At 38.5% G+C, this 25,047-nt stretch overlaps 1 protein-coding gene across 9 annotated transcripts in view; it reads left to right on the top strand.

The window, feature by feature from the left end:
- Positions 1-210: 210 nt before the first annotated feature.
- The window catches only part of Chl1 (cell adhesion molecule L1 like), a 190,511-nt gene continuing 165,674 nt past the window's right edge, over positions 211-25,047 (top strand). For 5 of the 9 annotated variants that reach the window (XM_074044257.1, XM_074044261.1, XM_074044255.1 and 2 more), the window contains exon 1: positions 211-485. The gene's annotated coding sequence lies outside the window, so the exon portion shown is untranslated. Of the gene's footprint in view, positions 486-1,117; positions 1,139-1,372; positions 1,576-25,047 lie in introns of those variants that run through there. The other 4 variants (XM_074044258.1, XM_074044260.1, XM_074044263.1 and 1 more) reach the window with 3 other exon arrangements.

Below are 25,047 nucleotides of genomic sequence, written 5' to 3' on the forward strand. Positions count from 1 at the left end.
TTACATTTCTCTTTTGTAGATAAACTGGGCAGGGACCCACCCTACCTACCTCTTTTGACTTAGAGATATTAAAAAAGACGAACAAAGTTTTGGCTTTGTCCCTTGCTTTTAATGCAATCAAAGTCTTAAGCCTGTAACTCTCTCTGTCCCAAGGGAGTGTGCCAAGGGGTGGGTGGGGGCAAGCGGCGTGGATGAGGGGTGGCAGAGCAGAACTGAGGAAGAGAGGAGAGGCGCGAGCTAGTCTCTGGCAGGAGGGCGTGGATCCGGTGCAAGCCAGAACAGGTCCAGCCTTCTAGCTAGGAGTGCCAACAGCGGGAGGGATCAGACGGGATCTCTGTGGGCAGACCAGGGTGCGGATCAGTGGAGAGCAGCCGGCAAGAAACTCCCGCTGGATCCTGTCTGTCTCTCTTCCCACTCCAAGCAAGCTTGGGGAGCTGTTTCACAGGAGGAAGGTTTAGGACCGAAAGGGTGCAGAAGCGACCCAGGTGAGTCAATTTGCATGTCTCTTGCTAGCCCTAGTGTAGTCTCCCAAGCTGCGCATTAGCCAACTCTGGGCGAGATGAAGGGAGAATTAAGAATTTGCTTCTGGGAAGAAAGGGTCAACCCTTTATGGAAGAGAAATGGTGCGCAATTCAGGGCTCCATCCTTGCCCCAAATGGGAGTGGTCCGAGGTCTTTTCCCTAACCTGTGTAGACTCATCTGTCCTTTCCCAGTGTCGCCTCAGGTGGCTGAGGCAGGATTTTGACAGCTCGGGTCAGTCGGATGGAGAGAACAGGGTCCTTGAATCCTCCAGCTCCCACTTACTCCCGCTGTTCACCGGTGGGTTGACCCCTCCTCTTTCCTCCAACATCCCCCCTCCCCCGCCACCCCCTAGAGCGGATTCCATACCCTACAGAAGAGTCTAAACCTCTCAGGTGTGTATATAGGGAGTCCGATTCCACTTCGGTTTGGGATCGGTCTTAGCCTCTATCCCCCCTCTCACAGGGTTTAAATCCGTCCAGTCCCCCCCTCCCCGCCCCCATCTTGCTCTTAGTCTCAGGAGAGGATTCTAGATCCCAGTGGGGTTCCGTAAATGTCGACTGCCTGGAACAGGGATTCTGTGTACCACGAGGTGTGGGGAGGATGAGAAAACTGGGAGGTACTGGCGCTGCACCCCTGACCACCATGGGGGGGGAGAGGGCAGGCCAGGGTCCCTGGTTGCCATGGCTCCCTGGTAGCCGAGCCTCGGGAGCTCGAGATGCCAGTCACGGATGGTCCCCCTTTCGTCTTTGTGCCTCTCTCTCCCTCCCTCCCTCCCTTCTTCTTTCCCTCCTTCCCTCCCTCCCCTACCTTCTCTCTGTCCCCCCTCCCACCCACCTTCTCTCTCTCTCTTCCTCGAGTGGGAGTGTGCGTGGGGAGGGAGCAGAGAAAGTGATTAATTTGGAGAGCAGGGCTTGAAGCCGAGAGGCTGGGGAACGCCGGCTTCTCTATTTCCTGGGCTTTTGCTCTGGGCGAGCCGCACTCTCAGCCAGGGGCAGCACTGAGGAGTTTCATCAAAAAACCTGGGGTCGGAGAAGCCGCGGAGTCGTGGGCCAGGTACTCGTGCCCGGGGCTGTGCACAGGGTGGGTGGTCGCGCTGTCACCGAGAAGGCGCGCGGGGAAGAGTGGGCAGCGCACTTCGGAGGGCAGGTGTGCAGCGGCACCGCGGGGAGGCTCGGAGGGGAGGGAGCCCTAGGCTGTGTCCTCCTAATAGGGCTCGGTGTTCAGCCCCGCCAGCGAGAGCTGCCAGAGCCCGCAAGTGATGCCCAGACAGGCGCGTGCGCCATCGCGCGCTCCCGCGGGAACGAGGAGGGGGGTACGGTGCGCGTGCGCGCGGAGATGGGCTGCTGGTAAAGCACCTGGGCTCTTCAAGGTGGTCTCCGGAGGCGCCCACGTGGTTTTGAATTCCGGCTCCACTACCTCGGTGATGTGTGACTTGGAAAAAAGCCATTTAACTGTTCCGTGCCTCAGTTTCCCCTTCTAAATAATAGGAATAGTAGTACTACATTCCATAATGGGTTGTTTGAAGAGTGAAATGAGGTGGTCCAAGTGGACAGTTTAACCCTGCATCTGACGCATTCAAAAGTTGTCGTTGATAGCATTACTGTTAATATTAATCCTCCAATTAATTAAATATGGTGAGTTCTTGTTTCTCTGCAGCTATTGAAGGCAAACTTCTGTTTTCTAATGTTAGAGAATAATTCTTAACTAATATTAGTGTTATTAATGCCAAGCTGAACTCTTAACAAAGCTCTGGCTTGCAGCAGATTGGAAAATATAATTAGCTAATTACTGGTCAAGTTGGCTTTTCAGTATGTTGTTGAAGAGAGAAAGTTGAAAGATATTTGGGAAAACTTTGGTGTTAAGAAAATAAAGCTTATTCCGCAATTTTGAGAATAAGATCTTGTTTCCTCTTTCACCTGCTGATGTTGCAGGTGGGTGTGTCTTCATTTCAGTCTCTTCATAGTGGACCAGCCTATGGCTTTCGTAATTTAACTGGGTTCTAGAGTCTAGTGGATATACACGGACTTTAGTTTTATTGCCTTAGTGCTCCAGTAAATTTACTTCTACTAGCGCCAGAGTCTAGTGTGTAATCATTCCTTGCAAGCCCTGAATATTGTCATCCAATACATGGAGACTGTTATTACTAGGTGTGGGTGTATACTGGCTGTGGCAGCTCACCCAAACCTCTTTCAGGGCATGTTGGTACCCACTTTTACTGTAGAAGCACAGGACTGTGGTGAATATGTATATACACATATAAATAAATATATATTAATATAATGCATATTATATAATAATCACAATAAAGATAATATAAATATAATATATAACATAAATAAATTATATACATATATATATATATTTCAAGATTACTCATATTACCTCTAGACTTATAGATCCCTTCCTTTAAAGTAAAGGCTATAGCTGTTTCTTTATACTTCATGGTTACCTAGGTGTTCCACCTTATCTCACCATGAGCAAACTGTATATATCATGGACCCAATCATACATCTAACAGGAGTTGATATTGCATGTAATATATTTATTACCTTTAAGTTAACACATCCTATTAGATCAACTGGTTTTAAATAAAAAAAATTTTGCTTAAATATAGTCACATCTTGATAGAACTTGAGGCAATTAAACCACTTAGATACCACCATCCCAAAGATATTGGGGATTTTTAAAAAATGAAATAGACCTCACTTAAACAATATTAACTGGATAGAAGCCAACTATGTAGTTACTTCTTAAATCTTTGAGGATAAGAGAATTTGTTTGTGAAATAATTTAGCTCAGTTTGCTTTTATGGAGACTTCAATAAAGGAAATGATCAAGAGTGATGAGTGATTCTAGTAGTTTTTAACTGATAAAGGAAAATTAAGTAATGGAGGTGACTAATGGCACCCAATTTGAAGGAATGATAGTCAGAAAATACAGTGAGTATCAATTCAGGCAGTAGAGTGTTACTTCACGTTTGGCTTTTACAACACTCATCTTCACAGTGGGTATGTCATCTGTAACAGGTACCTTGAGTAATTAGTGTGACAGCTTGTCTGAAATTCATGTGACCATTTACATACTGTTTCCCAGGAGCTTTGGTATAAAAATTTCCATTTACTGGAAATTATTTTGTTCTTTGATTGGTGACAGCCAACAGTACAATAGAGTCTAATATATTTTAGAAACAAAAATTTAGCTTTTCACCATTTTGTATTGTCCTTAAAAATCTAAGCAAGAAATACACTTGGAAAATTTAAATTAGGCCAGAATCAAAGGGCAACAGTTGAAAATCATGACACATTGGGAGGTGTTGAGTCCTGAATTGGGGAGCTAATTAACATGCAACAGTATAATCCAGAGGATGAACTTGTCTCTGTACTAAGGTTGTTTTCAGTGATGAACTGTATTATCTGTCACTCAGCATTCACTGTTATTTTTCTAACCAAGTCTGAGAATACTATATTTTCAATTATGAACATTTTGATTACAGCTTCATTCTAACTAATTCAGTCTGAAGAGAATCCAATTATTATGGTGATTTACATACAATATGCTAAGTTAACACAGTTAATGAGTGAAAGCATAATATTTTTCCTATTCATTCCTGGAAAAATATTGTGCTAAGCATTCTTTGAAAGAAAAGATTACATTATTTGACAGCACTTTCTGTCTACCTACAAGTAGAGTTGGCATTGAGCCATTCTCTCTGTTACTAAAGTGAAATCTCTCATATTTTGGTGATCACATGCTTCTCTCATTCCTCTTGGGAAAGACTGGAAACAAGTCTCAATTTAATTAGATACGGTTCTTTCTCCTTTCTATACATCTTTATCAGAGGAAAGATTCTGTATTTTCTAATTTTGGGGGCTGGTTAACACCTTAAACATTCCCAATTACCGCAGTTTATTTTATGTGTGGTGCAATCGTGTAGTTACTTAATTATAGCTTTCTCATTAGCACCATGTAGCAAATAATGAATTAACACATCCCTTTGATCAAAAGAACATCCAAGTTTATCTTCTGAGAATAAAAGTGTTATTGTGTTACCAAAAGTCAATATAATTTTCCCAAGAAACAAATTGGTTGGAATGTTCCAGCTCTGGGTTAGGAAGCTTGATGAATGAGTTGGATTGATCACAAACAAGAGAGAGTAGAGCTGTGGTTGCTTGGCAACCCAACATTATTCTGCAATTTCTTCTGGTATATTTATCCAGTAAACTAGAAAATTCTGTTTTGTTAATGAATGTTTTTAGTCAGTGCACAAATAGACCATAACTAATTGAGATTTTATGTATTGTGGATAAAAAATGATTCTGCTTACCTTTCCATTGTGTTTAGACAATAAAAATACAAAGAAGCATATTCTGTGTTCAAAGTGTAGAATATCCTCTAAACAGTATCTGTTTCATCTTCATATAATTTTTTCATACAAAAAGAATACAACTTGCATTGTCTCTTTTGAAAGCCAAATGATAAGTAGTGTATATTTATGAAAAGAATTTCAGTAAGAATCAAAAGTAGAGTTTGATGTGAGGTAAGTTCTTCAAAACTCATGGCTTGCCAGTTGTACCCACCATTTGGCAAATTTAGGAAATTTAAGGTGTGTATAAGTATCCAGTTCAAAAGATGCTGGAAGATAATGATAACAATAATAAGTAGCAAGTATAAGAAACTGGCAAGCATATTAATACACTTGGTACATTAACCAGGCTTTCCTATACACTCCTTCCCCCACCACACACACACTGGGGTTTGAACTCCTGGCTTCACTCTTGCTAGGCAGGTGCTCTACTACTTGAGCCACTCTTACCACTCTTTGATGAGGTTTTCTACTCTGGTGATCTTATCACATTCTCCCTCCTGATGTTTATGTGCACCTTATTTCCCCTGTAGCTACAGAAGTAGGAGCTTAGCAAAGCAACCAGGTGCTCTCTTCTGATCTACTTTTCTCTATCGCCAAGAACTCCAATCATAGCATTTTCCACTATAGCCTAGGAATTTTAGTGAGCATCACAATTCCATTCTCAAATCATAACTCTTTGAGAACACTCATTTCATTGTATGCATCTCATAAACCCATACAGTATTTGGCACAGAGGAAAGCAATGGGTAGTGGCTACTATGGTTCAAAATCAAAGACTGCCAATTTGTAAATGTGTGGCTGTGGTTAAAACATTTCGATCTAAGATTTATTTCTTCTATGGAAATGGAATTAATGTCCATACCTAGCTCATGTGTGTTGTTGTGGATATTATGAGATATCCTTTGCAGACAGTTTAGTAGCACTTAAGTGCTCAATAAATTCTGCTTTTTATTATTATGATTGTTATCCTCCCATAGCATTCTCAGTGTGTGAGTGGTTAGAGATAGGGAAATAAGGGTGTTTTTATATGGGGGGGAGGTATCACTGTGTATGTGAATAAGCGTGAGTTCTGATCAATGGTGCCATCAAATGGAAAACTGTTGATACCTACATTGATTAAATGCACATATGAATAGTGATTGTTTCACATATTCGAGAGGTATTATGAGGATTGGTTCTCAGGCTTTGCTGAAATTTTTAAGACTACCATCCTTGACCAGTTCAGTAATAATTTTGGGATTGGTGACCAGGCACCTGGATGTTTAGAAGCTTCCAGTGTATCAACAAGATTGTGTTAGATTTGGGTAAATTTTGCATAAGCTCCTGTTAACCTGAATTATCGACTCATAGTTACATTGGAGTCACAAAATGTGGTTGGAAAAGAATAAAGTTTTGGCAAATCTCTCAGGTTTTTTTCCTTTGGCTTAAATAGCACTTTGTTCTTTGAGAATCTCAAATGCACTTTTCATTTACTGGGTATAATTTCATTTTTCAATGCAATGCTCTGAAGATAGTAGGAAAGAAGTCATTACTCTGATTTTGCAGATGAATGGAGTAAACCACACTGAAATTAAATGACTTCACTAGATTTGCACACTTAGAACAGGCTGAGATATTAAGATTCCTGTGACTCCTGAGCTCTTGTTTCACCTTAACATTTCAAATGAGGGAAGAAGAATAATTGTTTTTGAATTAAATTACCACGTAAGCAAAAGCTTCATAGGTGTGGAGTTCAACATTTTTCTTCAATACTTGTACAGTAGAAATTAAAAATACACTTTTTTTCTGAAGAGGAAGCACCATGGTCTATTTAAGGTCAAAGCTAATGTCCCTTGAACATTTTGTTTGGCCAAAAGAATGTTAAAGAAAAATTTCAATCAACATGTAAAAACTGAAAATCCTAAAAATCCATATATCTGGCTTATCCTGAAAAACCTAATATTGTACATCATTGGACCTGAATGTCCAGGAGATGGAGTGGGCCATTGATAACTGAATGGCATGATCCCTTGGTGGTCTTGAAGGACTCACAGTTTTGTTTCATCTCTAGGTAAAACCAAGCTTCCTCTTGCCTTCACACTGGTCCTTTCTTATATATAAGATATACTTCTAAGGGGCAAACAAGGGAGGGTTTCAAGAAGGAACAACTTAACTTCTTTATGGACAGGGCTAAGGGAAAGCAATAGCGGTTGCTAAATTATCTGGGAGCTGTTATTGCCCTTTATCTTAAAGAGACAATGGGAGCGAAAGTACTGGAAGGAGATGAGAACAGTAACTTTTGGAAGGCCTGCCAGGTAAAACCTGCCTTTTGATAGAGTAATGGAGCTGCTGTCTAATTACATGACAGTGAAGTCCTCTGTTGACCACTTCTTCAGAGGTACTGAACGAGCAGCAGTCAGAGGGCAAGGGTGCCTGCTTGGAGTGGTCTGTAGAGGTCAATTATACCAGAACAGAGCAGGGTGGAGGAAGGTAGAGAATAGATCTAAATCTGACATGTTCGTGAAGAATACCCAGCACACCTTGGAGGATTCAAATGATACAATGTATGTAAGAAAGACTGAACTGCTTAAGCCATTGCAAAAAAGAAAATCATTGTATTTGCATTCAGAGATTTCTCCAGTCCTTTCCTTTGTTATCCCTTTCTCCTCCCTTCTTTCATTGATACAGAGAGGTATGCTTATGCCCAAAGATAGGTGTCAGTTGTAGCTCCCAAACTTTTGCCCATTCCCTTGTATTATGTCTGCTTCCCAAGACTAGAGCTCATACAATAGAAGAATGCAAAAGACAGCCTCTATGGTAACAGGTTCGCATTTTCATTAGAGGTTCCTTCTTAATGAAAACCTCTGCTCTAAGTGGTGATTCTGATGGGGGATTGTAGGTGCTATGTCTGGGAAGTGAAGGCTCAAATAGCAGTGTTGTAGTTGAACTTCACAGTAACCTGGATATTTGGATTTCAGGAAGAGATACCCCTCTTTTTTCATAGTTGAATCCACATGAAAAGAATAAGAAAATAGGTCAGGAATGCATTGGTAGCATACTAATGTCAGAAATTGTGTTTCTGAAGGCTGGGGGATGTATTTCCCACTTAATAGAACATAAGTGGGCATGAGGAATGTGCCAGGTTTAATGATCTGATGTCATTAGAGTTGATTATGAATACAATTTGTTATTGTTTTGAAGACCTTTGTAAAAGAATGTAAAGTGAGAGTACTATCTCATTATAGGACGCCCTACATATCGATACACTCAAGAGAAATAAATCATCTCATGTGCACAAAAGGTTGAGGAAAGATAAATATTGACCTTTTCTGAGAGTTTAACATTTAAAACTGCATTTCCATTCATTCAGATTACCTCTGATTTCTATTGAAAATTCAATATCTTGCATTATTTAAGTGCCTTATTCTTTTTTAGAGAACTTCCCATACCATCTCATTAGAGTTTTACAACAACATGATGAAAAAAATGAAAGGTTGTCAGTACATTTTATAGACAACCAACCAACTGACAACAAAAAACTGATACTAAGTCAAATAGTTGGTCAGGCAGTAGTGAAAACCAGAATTACAGCTCAAATATTCCGATTTGTAACCCAGCACATAGTCCACTGTGTTGTTTTTAGATTTCCTTATTTGAAACATAAATATTGTAAAAGTAGTGGTGAATCTTTTTAAAAAAATGAAAATCCAGAGTTACTATGTAAACTGAAGGCTGTAATGAATGTAGGGGAAATATTAAAAATGTCACCAGTTATGTTTCCAAGGTTCAATGTAGACATGAGGTTAGATTTTTCTAAAGCTTCCTCAAATTTATGATATTTACTTGAGTAGTTTTGTGTGTGAATGGGGGTGGAGGTCATAGAGGGTGAGTCTTATAAGACATTGAAAGTGATCAGTCATTTAAAAATCTTGTATTGAATAATCTCTTTGTGCTAGTCATAGGACTAGATCTGAGACAGGCGGATTCTTAAATAGCCACCATTTATCATTTATTGAGTGTTTACTATTTGTTTTGCAATCTCCACATCAACAGTTTGAGGAAATTATCATTATCATAATATCCATTTTTATGTGGGTGGTACAGCCATATTAGAGTCCTTGTACAAAAATCATATGCACAATATGGCTTGCAAATGTCAGAGGCAGAATTCAAATTCAGAAATATCTGATTCCCTTCCCCAAGTTCTTAACTGCTGCTCTGTGCTACCTGTGACCTACTATACTGTTTCCACATCCTTTTCTTCTATTCTGGACTTTCATTTCTGAAATGTACAATGGGTCTACCAGCAACCCCGTAAACAACAGGATCCTCCAACTATGATCTTCACCATGAACTAGCCTTCTTTCCTGTTGTCCATCTACACTTCTCTTTTCTACGTCCAGGTATCCCAGGTAAATATGAGGAAAGAAGATTATAAACGAGTCTTTATAGGTCTGCATTATCATGCAGATATCTCCTATCCTAGAAGTGGTGGCATTTTAGAAGAGATTTTAAAATCATTAATGCAATGAATTAATAGAGAGGGGCTGTCATTTGGAGACAAATTGGCAGAGGGGGACATTTATATTCTTTCCAAAATCATGTCTTATAAGCATTTGTTGCTCTGACTGTTCCTATACCAGACCCTGGGCACCAGAATATGTAAAAATCAACCTTTATCCTCCCTAAAGCTTTGGCTTGCCATGATTATCATTTCTTTTTTCTCAGAAGAAATGTTTCTGATGCTCCATAATATCAATATGCATAGATTCTCCTCACATCTGGGTATGATATGTAACCAATTGCATTACACGGTTGGCATTTCCACAAAGGTGTGAGTATCTGCCACTCCTGATTAAGAAAGAAATAGTTGGTGCTGGCAGATGTCATATCCCAGCCTTGCTGTCCGTGAAAATGACACTGATATAACAATGGCACTATGTTTATTACCAGCTGTCAATTAAGATAAGGCTTAAGAGGAAAGAAATGAAGCACTTTTCCAGACATAGTAAACATATTTTGAAAGGATTTTCAGCCTTGGAGTACTTGGAAGCAAAAGTTGATGTATTTTTAACTTGGGCGTAATACAAACGGCATTCTTAATATAAACGGCATTCTTAAATTCTGAGTGGCCCTGAAAACCTCCTTTTTGTGTCATGATGGCAAAAATATTTTTGCTTCCTGTTTTGGCGAGACAAGATATTCCTTTTATTCCATGTGGAATGGATTTGCTATAAGGCTTTTATTTGACCCCTGCCTGCTTCTCTGGAGAACAGCATTTGACTGCTCAGGAAGTACTTTTATCTGGCGGTTATAAATTTAAGGACTCTCTAAACATGTCCTGCAAGATGCATATGATGAAATAATGAAGAATTCACTCATTGGATTAAAACATAAAGGTGTGAGGAATATTTAATGCATTATAAAATGTCAAGAAACTGGAAACTTTGCCTCCAATGATAAGCAAACAAGCAAACAAAAACAATAATTTTAACGTCAATAGCCTTCACCTGAATGAACAATTGACTCTTGGGGTTATTTGTTATTGTTCACTGGTATGGGACAGATACTATTTCCTGTAAAGATCTGAGTGAATAGATTAAAAACAGAAAGCCAAAAAACAGTGCTTAAAAATTTGTCACATTTTGCTTTGTGACCTCTAGAAATTACCAGAGAAGCTACATTTCAAAGGGTCTCAACATTCTGCTTTTTCTCTGCATACAAGTTACTGCATGTAATTGATTTGGGTGGAATAAATTTTGAACACAATTGATTTGCTTGAAGTAATATTAAAGGACTAGCATTGAGCAATTCAGGTACAACTCATGTGTGCTTCTATGAGCCAAGTTCTAATAAATTGGATTTGACCTTAACCACTGTCTCTGCAACAAAAGGACTGACCATAATCAGAGCAAATGCCACCCATTCATGTATAAAAATTGATATGAGTTGTTTAAATTGGAAGTTGACCATAGTCAACATCTTCTTTTGAAAACTGCCTTCTATTTTCTTGTTCCACCAGTTGTAAACTGAGGATAGGAACAGGATTTACCACTGCTTTCCAGTGGCAGTTGGAGGATTAATGAGCTAATATTTATAAAGTTCTCTGAAGATAAAGGTGCTAGCTATTATTATTACTAATAAACCATTTTTCTCCAGGGTAATTTTGGACAGCAGCCATTAAAAAACCATTACTGTATTTAACACTAAAACAATCTGCTACAGCCTACTATTTACTGTCTCAATTAAGTATGCACACCTTTCTTTGCCCCTCCAAATTGAGAGATGGGAAGGAGGAAAAGAAAGGTATATGTCATCAGTCCCCAAGTTCACTTAAATACTGCATTTAGATCCTTTGATTCTGCAGAAAGCTAGACTCCATCCTTAACAGGAGACTCATTAGCTTGTGCTTTTTGTCTCTGTTGTTTATGGAAGGAATGATTTGCCCATTTCTAGGCTTTTATTCAACTGGATTTATATTGCATTTTATTATCTTTGGAGATTGCATTCCAGTATATTTTTGATTATTTAATACTGGTACCATGAATGAAATGGATTTACTTGAGTGGTTGCTTAGCTATTTATACATGGGGGAGGGGAACAGTATGCATGTTCAAAACTCACTATTAAAACTAAAATAGAGGATAAAAATAATAATGCATCTATTCCGAGTTCACAAATATTGCAAAATAAAATTGCACAGACTAGGTTTAAAATTTATAAATTACTGTAATTAGCACGTGGTGTTAATCAATCCCAATTTATTTCAATCTACATAAACGTCCTAAAATATGGGATGGTAAAGGGCAGTACAAGTATTTCTCACATGTTGCCAAAATGATCTTCATTTTTCTTTAAAGCTAGTTTAGTACAGCAAATAAGAATAAAAAATAATAAAATAAATCAATACCTGACGTGGGTCATCATCATCTACCTCAAGTATTTAAATCCTCGGTCAGTATCAAGAGTCTTATTGCAACCTAAATCTCTATTTCTGAAAAAATTCACAAAGTGAAACATTTTATTAGGGAAAGACTTTCCTTAGTCAGGGACTATTTTCTCTTAACTTAGAGCCATTCTGTTAAGCGTATTTGTCCCTTTTATATTGGTGTATTACAGAGCATAAGCTGCAAGTTGGAGCACAGGGGAGAAATGTTGCTGATTCTTTCACAGGCAAAGTCTAGAAAAAGGTTACATAGAGATCACCATGACTATATTGGTGGTCCTGAATGACTAAGTAAGTATGAAATAGTTAAAATAAAAGAAATAATTTTTGGCATAACACCTATAGAATATAGATCAATTATCTGAAGATCGGCCTGAACCCCTCCATCTTCCTAGTGGTACTGCTCCTTAATACTGTTACATACAAACCCTGAATCAAAACACTAAGCCTTTTTTCAAAGATGTTGTTGTATAATCAATGCATTAATAACTATCCATGGTAGGTGCTGTTATTCTAGGTAGGATTTTGTTTGGCCCATTGCAGAGTGAACACCCAGTGCTTTTCTGGTTACTGTCAGCAGGGTGACCTGGTTTTGTATATGCTATCCTCATTCTCTTCTGAAGTTGAGCTCATGCTATTTTCATCATTTATTTTGCTGAATTGTGTCTAGGGAATTCACCAGATGGCTTAGAAGAGTTTATAAATTCAGTAGATATGTATTTTGCATATGTGATTCTTGGGGTGTCAGTAGGGAAATAAACATGCTGCTTGTTATTGAGGAGAAAAGTACCTGGTACCTAGAGTGTAGCTAAGGTGAGAAAAGATGCAAAACGATTCTGAAACGTGACCATTAACAAGTTATGTACAATGTGCAGGGACATTTCTCTACTTACCTATTGGTACATAGCAAACAAACCCATAATCCAAGTAATAGCTTAGTACCATTTAATGAAAACTCCTGACTTTGTGGCTCAAGAATTCAGGCAGGATTCAGCTGGGTGATTGTTTTCTATCTGACTTGGCAACAACTGGTGTCCTACAGTGATGTTCAGGGGGTATCTGGGATGGCCTGCTGACTGCAAGATGGCTTTATTCTCTTGTACTGTGTCAAAGAAGCTGATCCTTGACGGGCCCTTCTTCCTTTTCATGTAGCCTTAGGCCTTCTTCATTGGGCTTTCTGGCAAGGTCATTGGACTTTTCGTGATAGCTCAGGGCTCCAAGAATCTAAGTAGGAAGCCTGACAGTTCTTTTAAAGTCTGCTCTCAGAAGAGCAGCCCCACCACTGACTGGATTAAGAAAATGTGGTATCTATACACAATGGAGTTTTATGCAGCCATGAAGGAGAACGAAATGTTATCATCCGCTGGTAAATGGATGGAATTGGAGAACATCCTTCTGAGTGAGGTTAGCCTGGCCCAAAAGACCAAAAATCGTATGTTCTCCCTCATATGTGGACATTAGATCAAGGGCAAACACAACAAGGGGATTGGACTTTGATCACATGATAAAAGCGAGAGCACACAAGGGAGGGGTGAGGATAGGTAAGACACCTAAAAAATTAGCTAGAATTTGTTGCCCTTAATGCAGAGAAACTAAAGCAAATACCTTAAAAGCAACTGAGGCCAATAGGAAAAGGGGACCAGGAACTAGAGAAAAGGTTAGATCAAAAAGAATTAACCTAGAAGGTAACACCCACGCACAGGAAATCAATGTGAGTCAACTCCCTGTATAGCTATCCTTATCTCAACCAGCAAAAACCCTTGTTCCTTCCTGTTATTGCTTATACTTTCTCTACAACAAAATTAGAAATAAGGGCAAAATAGTTTCTGCTGGGTATTGAGGGGTTGGGGGGAGAGGGAGGGGGCGGAGTGGGTGGTAAGGGAGGGGGTGAGGGCAGGGGGGAGAAATGACCCAAGCCTCGTATGCACATATGAATAATAAAATAATAATAAGAAAAAAAGAAAAGTTGAGATTCAAGGGACGCACCCATCTAGTGACCTTTATGGAGAATTCTAGGAGAAAATGCAGGGAAAGATGAAGAGAAAGGCTTACTAATGAATAGAATTATTAAACCCTCTGCTGTGGTTTGGATAAGCATCCCCCAGAGGCCTGAACTTAGTCCCCAGGGGGGCACTATTGGAAGATAGCAGTCTTTAGGAGGTGAAGGCTAGTGGGAAAACCTTAGGTCTATGGAAGTCAATTTTAACAGGAATGGAGGAACCTCATCTCTCTCTTCCTCCTCTGTTTTTTTGCTTCCTGGCCATGGAGAGAGCAGTTTTGTTCTTCTATGCACATGAAATGCTGCCTCCGTATAGGCTCCAAGTGACAAGGCCAATCAATCATGAACTGGAGCCTCCAAAATTGTAAGCCAAAGTAACTCTTATCTTTTATAAGTTGAATATGTCAGGTATTTTGTTAAAATGACAGAAACTTGACTAATATACCTCCTGTGGTGTATTACTTTTTTATAATGTAACTGATTACATAGTGGAAGAAAGAAAGAGAGGGAGGCGGAGGAAGTAAGGAAGGAAGGGAAAGAAAAAGAAAGGAAGGAAGCAAGGAAGGAAAGAAAGAAGGAAGGAAGGAGAGAAGGAAGAAAGAAAGAAAGGAAAAAAGAGAAAGAAAGAAAGGAAGAAAGAGAAAGGAAGAAACTGGTAGAAAAGTCATGTGTTCCAAGGGCACACTCCTCTTAATCTCCCACTTCTTAAATATCTTAAGCCCATAAGTCTGAGAAGAAGCAGTGACATAGCAATGAATTTTGAACTTTAGCCAACTTGAGGTCCTCCTTTTGGGGGGGGATGGGCTTTTGTTTGTTTTGTTTTTCTGGTGCTGAAGTTTCAACCCAGGGCTTTGTGCATGCTAAGTACATGCTCTATCACGGTATTACAGTCCCAGTTCCCGTGTGGTGCCCATGGCTTTGTCCAGAAAGAGAATAGAAGTGAAGTGAGAAGAAGGAGGCATTGTAGTGGCTGGGAATGCGGTAGGCTAAGATTCTTTAGTTTAATGAGCATCTCTGATGCTTTCTCCCTCTAACCCCGTAAGGTTTATTCTTCCTTTTGATTGAAAGTAGCTTGGGCTAGTGTGAGCCAGGAATCCTTCAGCAGATTCAGAAGGGCCATTGGTAGTGAAACCCACATGTCAGGAACCTCAGGACTGAGCTTAGATTGCTCAAGGAACCCTGCTGCAGGAGTGAGAGATCAGAGTTCTCTGTTTCCTTCTATGTTTTTATTATAGCCACAAATGGAAAGGGAAGCAGGCTTTTGGCACTGAAATGATGATAATGAGTTTGGCTGTAGCCTTCCTCTACCTATAGCTCTCAGAAGCATGGCCACAATGAAAAGGGGACTAATGGATGGTGAGTAACAATATTATCCTTCGTCTTCCTGCAGCATTGTGAGATCACAGAGCAAGAGGCAGGTCAAGAACAGACAGCCAGGAAACTTCCTTTCTCTTACCCTCTTTGTAACAGATGAAGAGTTGCTGCCTGACAGGGGTTCAGCATATGTTGTCATTGCTATTTTCCTAAATCTTGTCCCCAGTCGTCCTTCTAAAGCACACCATTCTTTTCTCACTATCAATTCTTAAGCCTCTGAAGCTTTATACCACCTTGAGATAAACAGTAGATGTCCTCGCCACCATAGTCTTGCCAAAAGCACTTACAGAATATTGCAATATCTTTTCCACATTTCAAAACCTACTTCAGTAGGCAAAGGCAGTATATATAACTCTAAAATGCTATGTTATGGTGAATTTAATTCTATATTGGTAATGCTATCAATTGCCTTTGAATGAAAGCCATCATGTGTGTGTATCATTTAATTTGTTATAACTAGCTATGCAGGTAGGTAGTATCAATCCTGATTAAGAATTTCATTGGAGTTAGTAGAAAAAATAGGTGTGATAGTGGAACTGGAACTGGTCTGATTTTTTAATTAAGTTATTTTAGTCACAAATCATCCAACCACTGATAAAAGGTTGCCTTATTCAGAAAAATTTGCATTATCTTAAAGTTTCATTTTTAGATGATACAATCTGAAGTGTTATAAATATTAAATTCTGCTTTCTTAGATTTCATGCAAAAATTGTAAGAAATATTAGAGACTGGTGATGAGAACTGCCTGAGAAAGGAGAGGGTAATGAACAACAATGAGTTTTCACTTCAAAAAAATTACTAGAGCTGATAGAGGTGTGGCTCACTCACCATTGCAAAGGCGAAGCCCTGAGTTCAAACCTCAGTATCACCAAAAAAAAAAAAAAAAAAAAAAACCAAGATTAGATCTATTAGAGCAATAAGCAATCCTATTTTTTTCCCATTCTCTCTTTGGCAAAAGCACAATACATTTTCAGCATAGCAGACATCATTTTCTTTTCAGTCTTGCTTTAGGAATTTGCCATTTTCTGTCCTCTCTGTCTTTTCCACACTTTGAATCTACCACAAAACCTGCTTTAACTTTGTCCTTGACATAGTAAGATTTATTTCTTCCCAAACCATTCTGGAAAATTCCTTGTTCAGTCTTCTATTCACTAGACCACTGCAACCTTCACCGGATTTGTGCCTTTTATAGTCTCTCTTCTTCAGTAAGGCCTAATTGTCACTGTTAAAATCCTCTTTCTCGCTTGTCACTTTGACCACGATGTCACTTATTTCCTGAAAATCTCCCCTGGATTCCCCTGGCTTTGCAGGCCAAGTAACTGTCACAGCTGGTTTCCACATTCACCAGGACTCAGGCTTCATTATTTCCCTCTACAGCCCTATGTCCTTAGAGATTCTTGGACAAAACAGTTCCCTGCTTCTGCCTTCTCAGAGCTTCTGGCTTCTCACACAGATTTCCTGCTGTCCTTTCTTCCTGCAATAAACAATCACTCAAGAATTTCCTATTTTCTAGACCACATTTCCCTAAATTCACTCTCTTGGCTACTCTAGTCATATTTTTGTGCCACCTACTATAATTCGCTTAAATTTTTAACTGGCTCGTTAAAAATAAATGCATAGGTTCAAAGTGGAGGTTTTACTTCACTATGGTAAATGAAACAGAGGCAAACAATGAAAAATAACTATAAACATGAGTAGGATGACAGCAACCCAAGCTCATTAAATTCTAACTAGATATTGTTGCCTAAAAAGGCTTGGGGTTTGAGTCCTACTTTCTCTGTAAAAGAAGGGAAATTGGAAAGTTAAAGTGCTGTTAATGATGTATTGGATGCTACCTGAGATTTTTAGCAATTTGTAGTCAGAAGAATGGAAAGAGAATTCCCAGTCACTGACATTCCCATGATGTGTTCACTGATGTACTTCCTGGAGCACATTCTAACATCCTTTTAGGACTGACTTTAGGACTGCCTTTACTGCTATGGAGATACATTCTCACTCAAGGAGGGCAAAACATCCTTAAGGTTGGACTTGGGTCACATGAAAGGGGAAAGCACATGTGGGAGGTATGGGGATAGGTAGAAAACCCCAAACATGAAAGTGTTTGATATACCCACTGCAGAGGAACTAATACAGAAACCTTAAAGCGACAGAGGTCAACATGAGAAGGGGATCAGGAATCATTGTGAAGATCAGTTACAGATGAATCAACTTGGGTTGTAGCACATTTGCACATGGAATCTATGCCAGGAATCTCTCTGTATAACTATCTTTAACTCAACTAGCAAAAACGCTTTGTCTTTCTTATTATGCTTATGTCTTCTCTTCAACAAAATTAGAGACAAGGGCAGAACAGGTTCTGCCTGGAAGCAAGGGGGATGGGGGAAGAGAGTGGGGGCGGGGGGCAGGGGGGAGAAATGACCCAATGTATGCACATGTGAATAAATGAATTTAAAAAAACACCCCTAAGAAAAATTCTTCACACTCCTATTTTGTTGCTACATGTAATCATTAAATGAAAATCTATTAAGTTCCTGCTGTGTGAAAATCACTGTGCTGGAGAGATGAATTTCAAGGTGAATTAGACTCAGTTGTTGACCTGAAGATGCTTGTAGTTGTCACTAAATATATACCCAGAAAACATTGTCGTTATGGACATTTTTGCATTTTCTAGATTCAACATCCCCCAAATGTTATGAAGCTCCAGTCTAATTAAGGAGCTGGGACATGACTCAAGGACAATGCAAAATAGAGGGCAAAATGGTTAATATGCTGAGGGACCAGGCTAGACAATGATTCCTTCTAGCTTACACACTATTAAAAGTGATTAGGGAGAAGGTAGCATCTGATGAGCAAAGAAAGAATTCCATGGTGACGATCTCTTTCCAACAAATAAGTGTTTAAGTCTGTTTAATGAGCACTTAATTTATAGAAATATTTATCACAGTGTTATCTAGTGGCATTTGAGAAAACCTTCTGGTGTGATAAATTGTGACTTAAATACCTTTCTTAATTTATGAAAGATTTCTCCCAATATTATAAAGCAAGAGCCTGCTGTAATTTGGAGTTAAATCAGAGAAAACCAAGTATCAGTGGAAGAAGGTTCTTACCTTGCTGCGATGGGCCTTCACAGCATCTGTATATGGCAGTCAAACTTACATTTGATTGATTGGTTGGCAGAGAGGTTGAAGGTGTGGATATTCACCCATCATAGGGATGATTGATTCTAATCACCTGTTGAGGTGCTTTTCAGTCCTTAGATGACCAAGAAATGAGCTGCTCACAGTAGAAAAAAAGCACCACACCTGCCTTTTTGAATTCAGCTCCCTTAATTTCTCCTCTACTTGTAGCAGTACTGCTGTGTTCTCTGAGCCCTTCTAGGGCCTGCTTCTCAGTCGTAGGAGCCCAGACAAAGCAGGAGAAGGCTATTCTCTGGTTACTCTCTAAACATATTATGCATGTAAAGTGAAAAAGGAAAAGAATAAGGACCTTAAATGTTAGGGTTTGACTATTTATACCTGTATAATCTTTCTATCTTTTCAAGTGAAATATTGTGCACAGTTTTCTAAAAGACTATGTACATTTTTGTATGATGTTATGTACTGCAATGTCAGTATCATTTTCTTCTTTTTTGTGGCTTTACTGGGATCTGAACTCAGGGCTTTGTGTTTGTTTGGCAGGTGCTTTACTGTTTCAGCCACATTTCTAGCCAGTTATCAATTTGGTATTGGCTAGGGATACAACTAAGTAATGGACTTGAATAATTTTTCTATATTGCACTTTAATAAAATTTGCAACTTTCAGACATTGCACTTTAAAAAAAGGTATGGATACAAATACCCTCTGCACTAATTTGTAATGTTCTTGCTTCTGATAGCACTTTAAATAGTGCATCCCTATCTGAGTGCTGTGGGTTTTATTTTAGACCTGGAAATACAGAATATAGTTTATTCAAAGTTCAGGTAGAAGAGGTTCTGTTATTAGTGCTTTTAAAGGAATAGTTATAGTGATGGGAAATACTCTAACTTTGTTTTCTGCAATAAGTTCTTGAAAAGATTAATTATGTGCAGGTAATAAGATATCAGTGACAAGGACTAATTTAGAGAGTACAAAGTTGAGAATTCAAATACACTGTATATGTATGCATATAACTGTTCTTTTGCAAACCTATACCACATCACCTGTGTTGAAGTCATTCTCTTAGTCTATGCTTTCTCATAAAGCATTCATCAGCAAAGTAAAAACTGCTTAATACCTTCAGGGATTTGCTGCGTGTTGATTAGCAGAAAAAATGACATCTATTTCTTGGCCACATACTAGGTGATTAATTATAAAATGGTTCTGTGCACTGAAGCATCTTTTGCAAAAGCTTTTCGACTCGACTTTCAGAAAAGGTGCATTGCTCCCTGTTAAATGATTCAATAGTGAAACTCACTTCTGAGTTTGCCATTTCATGATTTCTGAATTTTTCTGTTTCATGTTCAGCATTTCCGTTAACGTTTGATCTACCAGCTCTACAAATCATTCAGTTTTACCAAGTTGGTTAAATGCAAACCTAAACATTTGGAAATTGGTATAATGAACCCTTTGAGTGACCTTATATGCCTTTAGGGATATTTTACATATAAGAACATAGGATGTGAGACCTAGTTGCCAAAACAATGGAGAAAAATATAAAAAAAGAGAAAAAGATGTGTAAAAATACCTCCATACTTTAAAGAGATGAAAATATTTAAAAAGTGATGCCTTGAAGGACCTGGTGATACACACCTATAATCCCAGTACTCTGGAGGCTGAGGGGGGGGATCATGAGTTTGAGCCCAGTTTCGGCTACACAGCAGGACCTTATCTCAAGACAAAACAAAACAAACAAAGAAACAAAACCCTGATGTTCTGATGAGACAATTTTAAATAGGAGTTTTATAGGGAGAATAGTCTTACTGGTATTTAAAGCTTGACACAATTGCACACATTATTTTTTTCCCCTTTTTTGATGTCCTGTGGCACCAAATGTGACCCTTCGGTATCACAGTTGGACCAAAATCTCTTCGTTTCTGTTGTGCTTTTTCATGTGGTCAGGGGAAGTAAAATAAATATTCTCTTTCACAGAGCTTATGAGAGTTAACCTAAAAGAGAGCCTCTGAAACAAAGAAGAATCAACTTTAGACCAAACCTGTTTCTAAAAATCATAAAAGAATTTGTGCTCTAATGTGCTTTAAGTAAGACATGGCCTTATCAAAAGGGTATGAACTTCCTATTTCTCCTATTACTCACAACAACCGCCCATGGTATTGGTAATGTATTTGGTAAACTTATTTCCTCCAAAAGCTTTAGGTATCAATGACCAAAATGCACCATAAATTTTTGGAGAAAAGCAGCTAGCTCTACATGGCCATTTGCAGCCAGAGAAATGGCATTTCCCCAATTTGGCAATGGTTTCTGGATGCCACACCCAGTTTTTCTTCCTTAAGCAATGTTGATTTATAGGAGTGCCTTGATAGGAGCTCAAAAGCTAAGATGGAATTCAGCAGTGCGGAAAGACTCCAGTCATACTCTTCTTCTTTGTCAATATTTTCACTCAGTGGCATAAGATATTAAATCACCTGGAATTAGTTATGTGCCATTTCAGCAACCTTTTGCGCTCAATCTGCTTACAAGCTGCTAGTGCTGATTAGCAGTTTAAGTCTGCAGACGAAGGAAATTTTAGTAGCTTGATGTTTTTCCCCTTTCATCCCTGTGTGCATTGGGGTAGGCATTACCTTCTGTGAAACTCCTGAATAATTTGGTTCAAGCAGATTCCTGCTGGGAAAAGACAGTATTAGAAAAAAAATACCTAGGAGATGGTAACTGTGCTCCCAGATACAAGACAAGGGGAAGATCTAGTGTCTCCAAGTCAAATGTGGGGTGTGTGTGTGTGTGTGTGTGTGTGTGAGATTCCAAGGAGTCATTCATTCATTCATTCATTTATTCATCAAATATTTATGGAGCCATGACTAAATCCCAGGCACTGTGCTAAGCCTTGTGATGAAGACAAATTCCCTGCCCTCCTGGTTTGTCATTACTAAGAATGTTACCCAATAAATAAGTAAACACAAAAAGCTATTACAGGAAAGAAACAAAGGTGTGTGATAGAGAAAAATGGGAGGAGAAACTTACAAAAGATTCTCTGAGAAGGTGGCTTTCAAGCTGAGCCAGAATGGAAAGACGGCAAGCAGGGAAAAAGCCAGAAAAGGAGGGGCGGGGGGGAGGGAGAGAGAGAGAGAGAGAATGGCAGTGTGGGATGGGAACTTGGCCTGGCTTGGAGTGGACAGAAGGCTAGAACCTGCAGGGCACCTGCGTGGGAGAGCCTGGCTAGCACAAGGTAAACTCAGGGCAGATCACAAAAGGCCTCACAGGTTATAGGTGGCAATGGGGATTTAAGTACAATGTAGGAACTCAAGCAATTTTGCAAGTCAGTGTAATTTATGTTTCTAAAGAGCAAGCAAACAAACAACACAGCCCTGCTCCCCCAAAATCCTACAAACTAGCTATTTCATGATGAATACAATTGTTCTGTTGGTAAGACCAGCTGGCATTCCACAGGGGACATGAGAACAGCTTAGATTTGAGCCAGAATGTGAGAAGGGGAATCTTATAAGCGATACTGTTGTTTTATTTAGTATCCTTCTATTAAAATACTACAGCTGTATTGAGGGTTGTTGTAAGTTATACCCCACATCCCTTGTATATAGGAAACAACTAAAGAATGAGCAGTTGTGTGATGACAAGGTGTAAGGTACCTGTTTTCAGGCTGTTTCTTAGCTGCAGGGTGAGTGGTTGATCTCCAGGACAGCTCAGGGCTGGTGTGTGAGTATGTGTGTGACATTTAGTAAGCTTCTGCTCTGGACCAGGATATATTCTTGCAAAAAGAATTCCTGCATATTTTCTGCACTGACAGAACCTGCTCATTAATTCTTATAGCAGTTATGTGTTAGACACAGAAGATGAAAGACATTTTCAATTCAAGTATTGACCGTAAGCATGATGTGTGTTGATTCAAGTGTCATGACAATTGTATGAAATAGGTGTTTTCTTTGCTATATATTCATATGTCATATTTAACTTTCTCCAAATCAGTGGAGGACACATTAAGGACCTTCCCCTTTCCAAGGAAGAGATGATTCATTCAATTAAATGTTGACTGAATAGAAAATAAAGTATGTTTACTTTAGCATAAATTCCTGTTTTAAGTTTGGGCAGATATATTAGTGATGTCAAGGGCTTCTGGGAAAATTAAAATGTAGGGTTTGAATGTTCACTTTCTTATTTGTGGGAAATGATGGTATCTACTATTTATGAAGAAAATACATAAAATATTTGCAAGAATATTTTTTCCAATTGATAACCTAAAAGACAAAAGAATGGAAAAATGAGCTAAGGAGTAGAATGAATTTCAGAGAAAACAGTTCTAATGGTCAACAATACATGCTAATATATTTTACCTCATGAGTAGAATAGTAATGCAAATTAAAACCTCAGTGAAAGAAATTCCATAACATGGAATGTTACTCAGCAATCAAAAGGAATGGAGTCCTAACTCATGCAACAATACAAATGATTCTGTCAAGCTGGGTTGCTGGAGCTCATGCCAACAATCCTAGCTACTTGGAAGTGGAGATTAGGTTTGAGACAAAAAGTTCACGAGACCCCCATCTCAACCAATTAAATCTGGGTGTGGTGGTGCTGACTGGAGGATTGGAGTCCTGGGTTTCCTGGGCATAAATCCAAGAACTTATTCTAAAAATATCTAAAGCAAAAAGTGATGGAGGCTTGGCTCAAGTGGAAGAGTGCCTGCCTAACAAGAACAAAGTCTGAGTTCAAAACCCCAGTACTGCCTCTCTCTCTGTAAATGGTTCTCCAAAGTATTATGCTAAAAGACGGTTGAAGGTTGCACACTGTGTGATATGATTTATATGATATTTTGGAAAAGGCAAAATTGAAGGAACAGAAATAAAATTACTGATGAGCATGAGGAGAGGTTGTTTTGACTGTGATGTTTTTACATAACTATATAATCTTGTCAATACTCATTGAATTGAACTTTTAAAATGGACTAATTAGACTGTGTGTAAATTATACCCTTACACTCTGATTATAAAGGCAAATAAGAAACTGCTTGACATTTAATAGATTACAACAAAGAAAACATTTAGAGCAGCGTGTTGTGAAGTCATCAGGAAATGCCTTGTTGTTGCGAGTGAAAATGGCAGACCCTATTTGGAGAGGACTTTCATAATACCATGTGACCATGTTTAAATTTTAAAAATGGAAATAACCTATTGTAGGAAAATAGGTTCAATAGGAAAATGCCTATTGAAAAGGGATGAAGAGTTTGAAATTTATGAAATAGCTATTAAATTATAACAAATATACAATATACAAATATTTAAATACATTTACAAGTTGACTTCCATAAAACAGTTCAAATAAGTGAACTAAGACTAAATGTAGATTTCAAAACTAGTAGTTTAAAAGAGTAAGTCTCAGCTTGGTACTTTGTAGTTGATGCTAAAAAAGCCCTCATACATCATTATATTGTCTTTTTCTAAAAACATAAAAAAACATCCTTTACAAACTGAATTATATTGCTGCTTTTGGGGAGTAATGGTAAATAGGATTTCTTTTTTTAATTTATTTTTGGCAGCACTGAGGTTCGAATTCAGGGCTTTATCCTTGCTAGGCAGGTGCTCTTATCACTTGAGGCATTCCGTCAGTCTTGTAAATAGGATTAAGAAAGAAAATTTAAGGGACTTCAATCTTATTTCTTGTATTTATTTTTAAAAGTGAGTTCAGAGGCAAATACAGCAAAATGTTAATATTTGTTAAAAGTAGCTGGCAATTATATTTTTATATTGTCAGTATCTATATTTCTTCATAAAAGAGAAAACATCTAAAAATCATTAAAAATTGTAAATATACTAATTTGTACATTTAAGCCATCAATTGTAGAAGTATTATCAAGAAGATTGAAGAAAAAAATCTATGTTTCTGTCTATCTATCTATCTATCTATCTCCCTACATCTATATATGCCTTTGTTTCGGTTCCAAATTATGAGGAAGCAGTTTAGAGTTCTCTCTCTTTCTCTCTCTCTCTCTCCCCCTCTCCATTTTCTTGCATCACTGGGGATTGAACCCAGGTCCTTGCACATGCAAACACTTTGTCACTAACCTACATCTCTGTCCCCAGCAAAGTATTTATATGTAGCACATCCTACACTTATTCAAAAACTCACTTGCTTAGATCTACGAGAAGTCTCATGTTATCCATTTTTAATATCATGGCTATTTGCTAAGGCATAGACAAGGAGTCAAGTTGATTTTAGTTTCTTCCTCACAAGAGTACAGGGACTCCATAAGAACAGCACTTATATGTTAGCCTTATATGTTAGTAGCACTTAGCATGTCAGGTAATCCTACCAATGTCCTTGTCAGTGCTGTAAGTGCCTCACCATTGGAATACAGATGAGTTCACCATGGAAGGAAGAGTTTCAATTATTTGATTAATATTAGGCTAATAATAATACAGGTGCTATGCTTAACTTTACATGCTGTTGATCTATTATGCCTTCCCATTTGTCAACTGAATTTGTGAAAAAAAATTTATGTGCTAAGTAAAAATATGATTTCATGCATGGCATAAATCTGATTTTAGGACTTGAGTTTTGGTCAGAAGCAGCATCATTTAAGTTTAGACATGCATATAATATTACTTCATCTCCTCACAAAATAATTAGAATAAAGGCAGCATGTATTTTATATGAACTCGAAAGAAGTATAAAAAATGCCCCCTAAATTAAAATGTAAATGCTTATCTACACAGTTCC

This window comes from Castor canadensis, chromosome 10 (assembly GCF_047511655.1).
Source record: "Castor canadensis chromosome 10, mCasCan1.hap1v2, whole genome shotgun sequence".
NCBI lineage: Eukaryota > Metazoa > Chordata > Mammalia > Rodentia > Castoridae > Castor > Castor canadensis.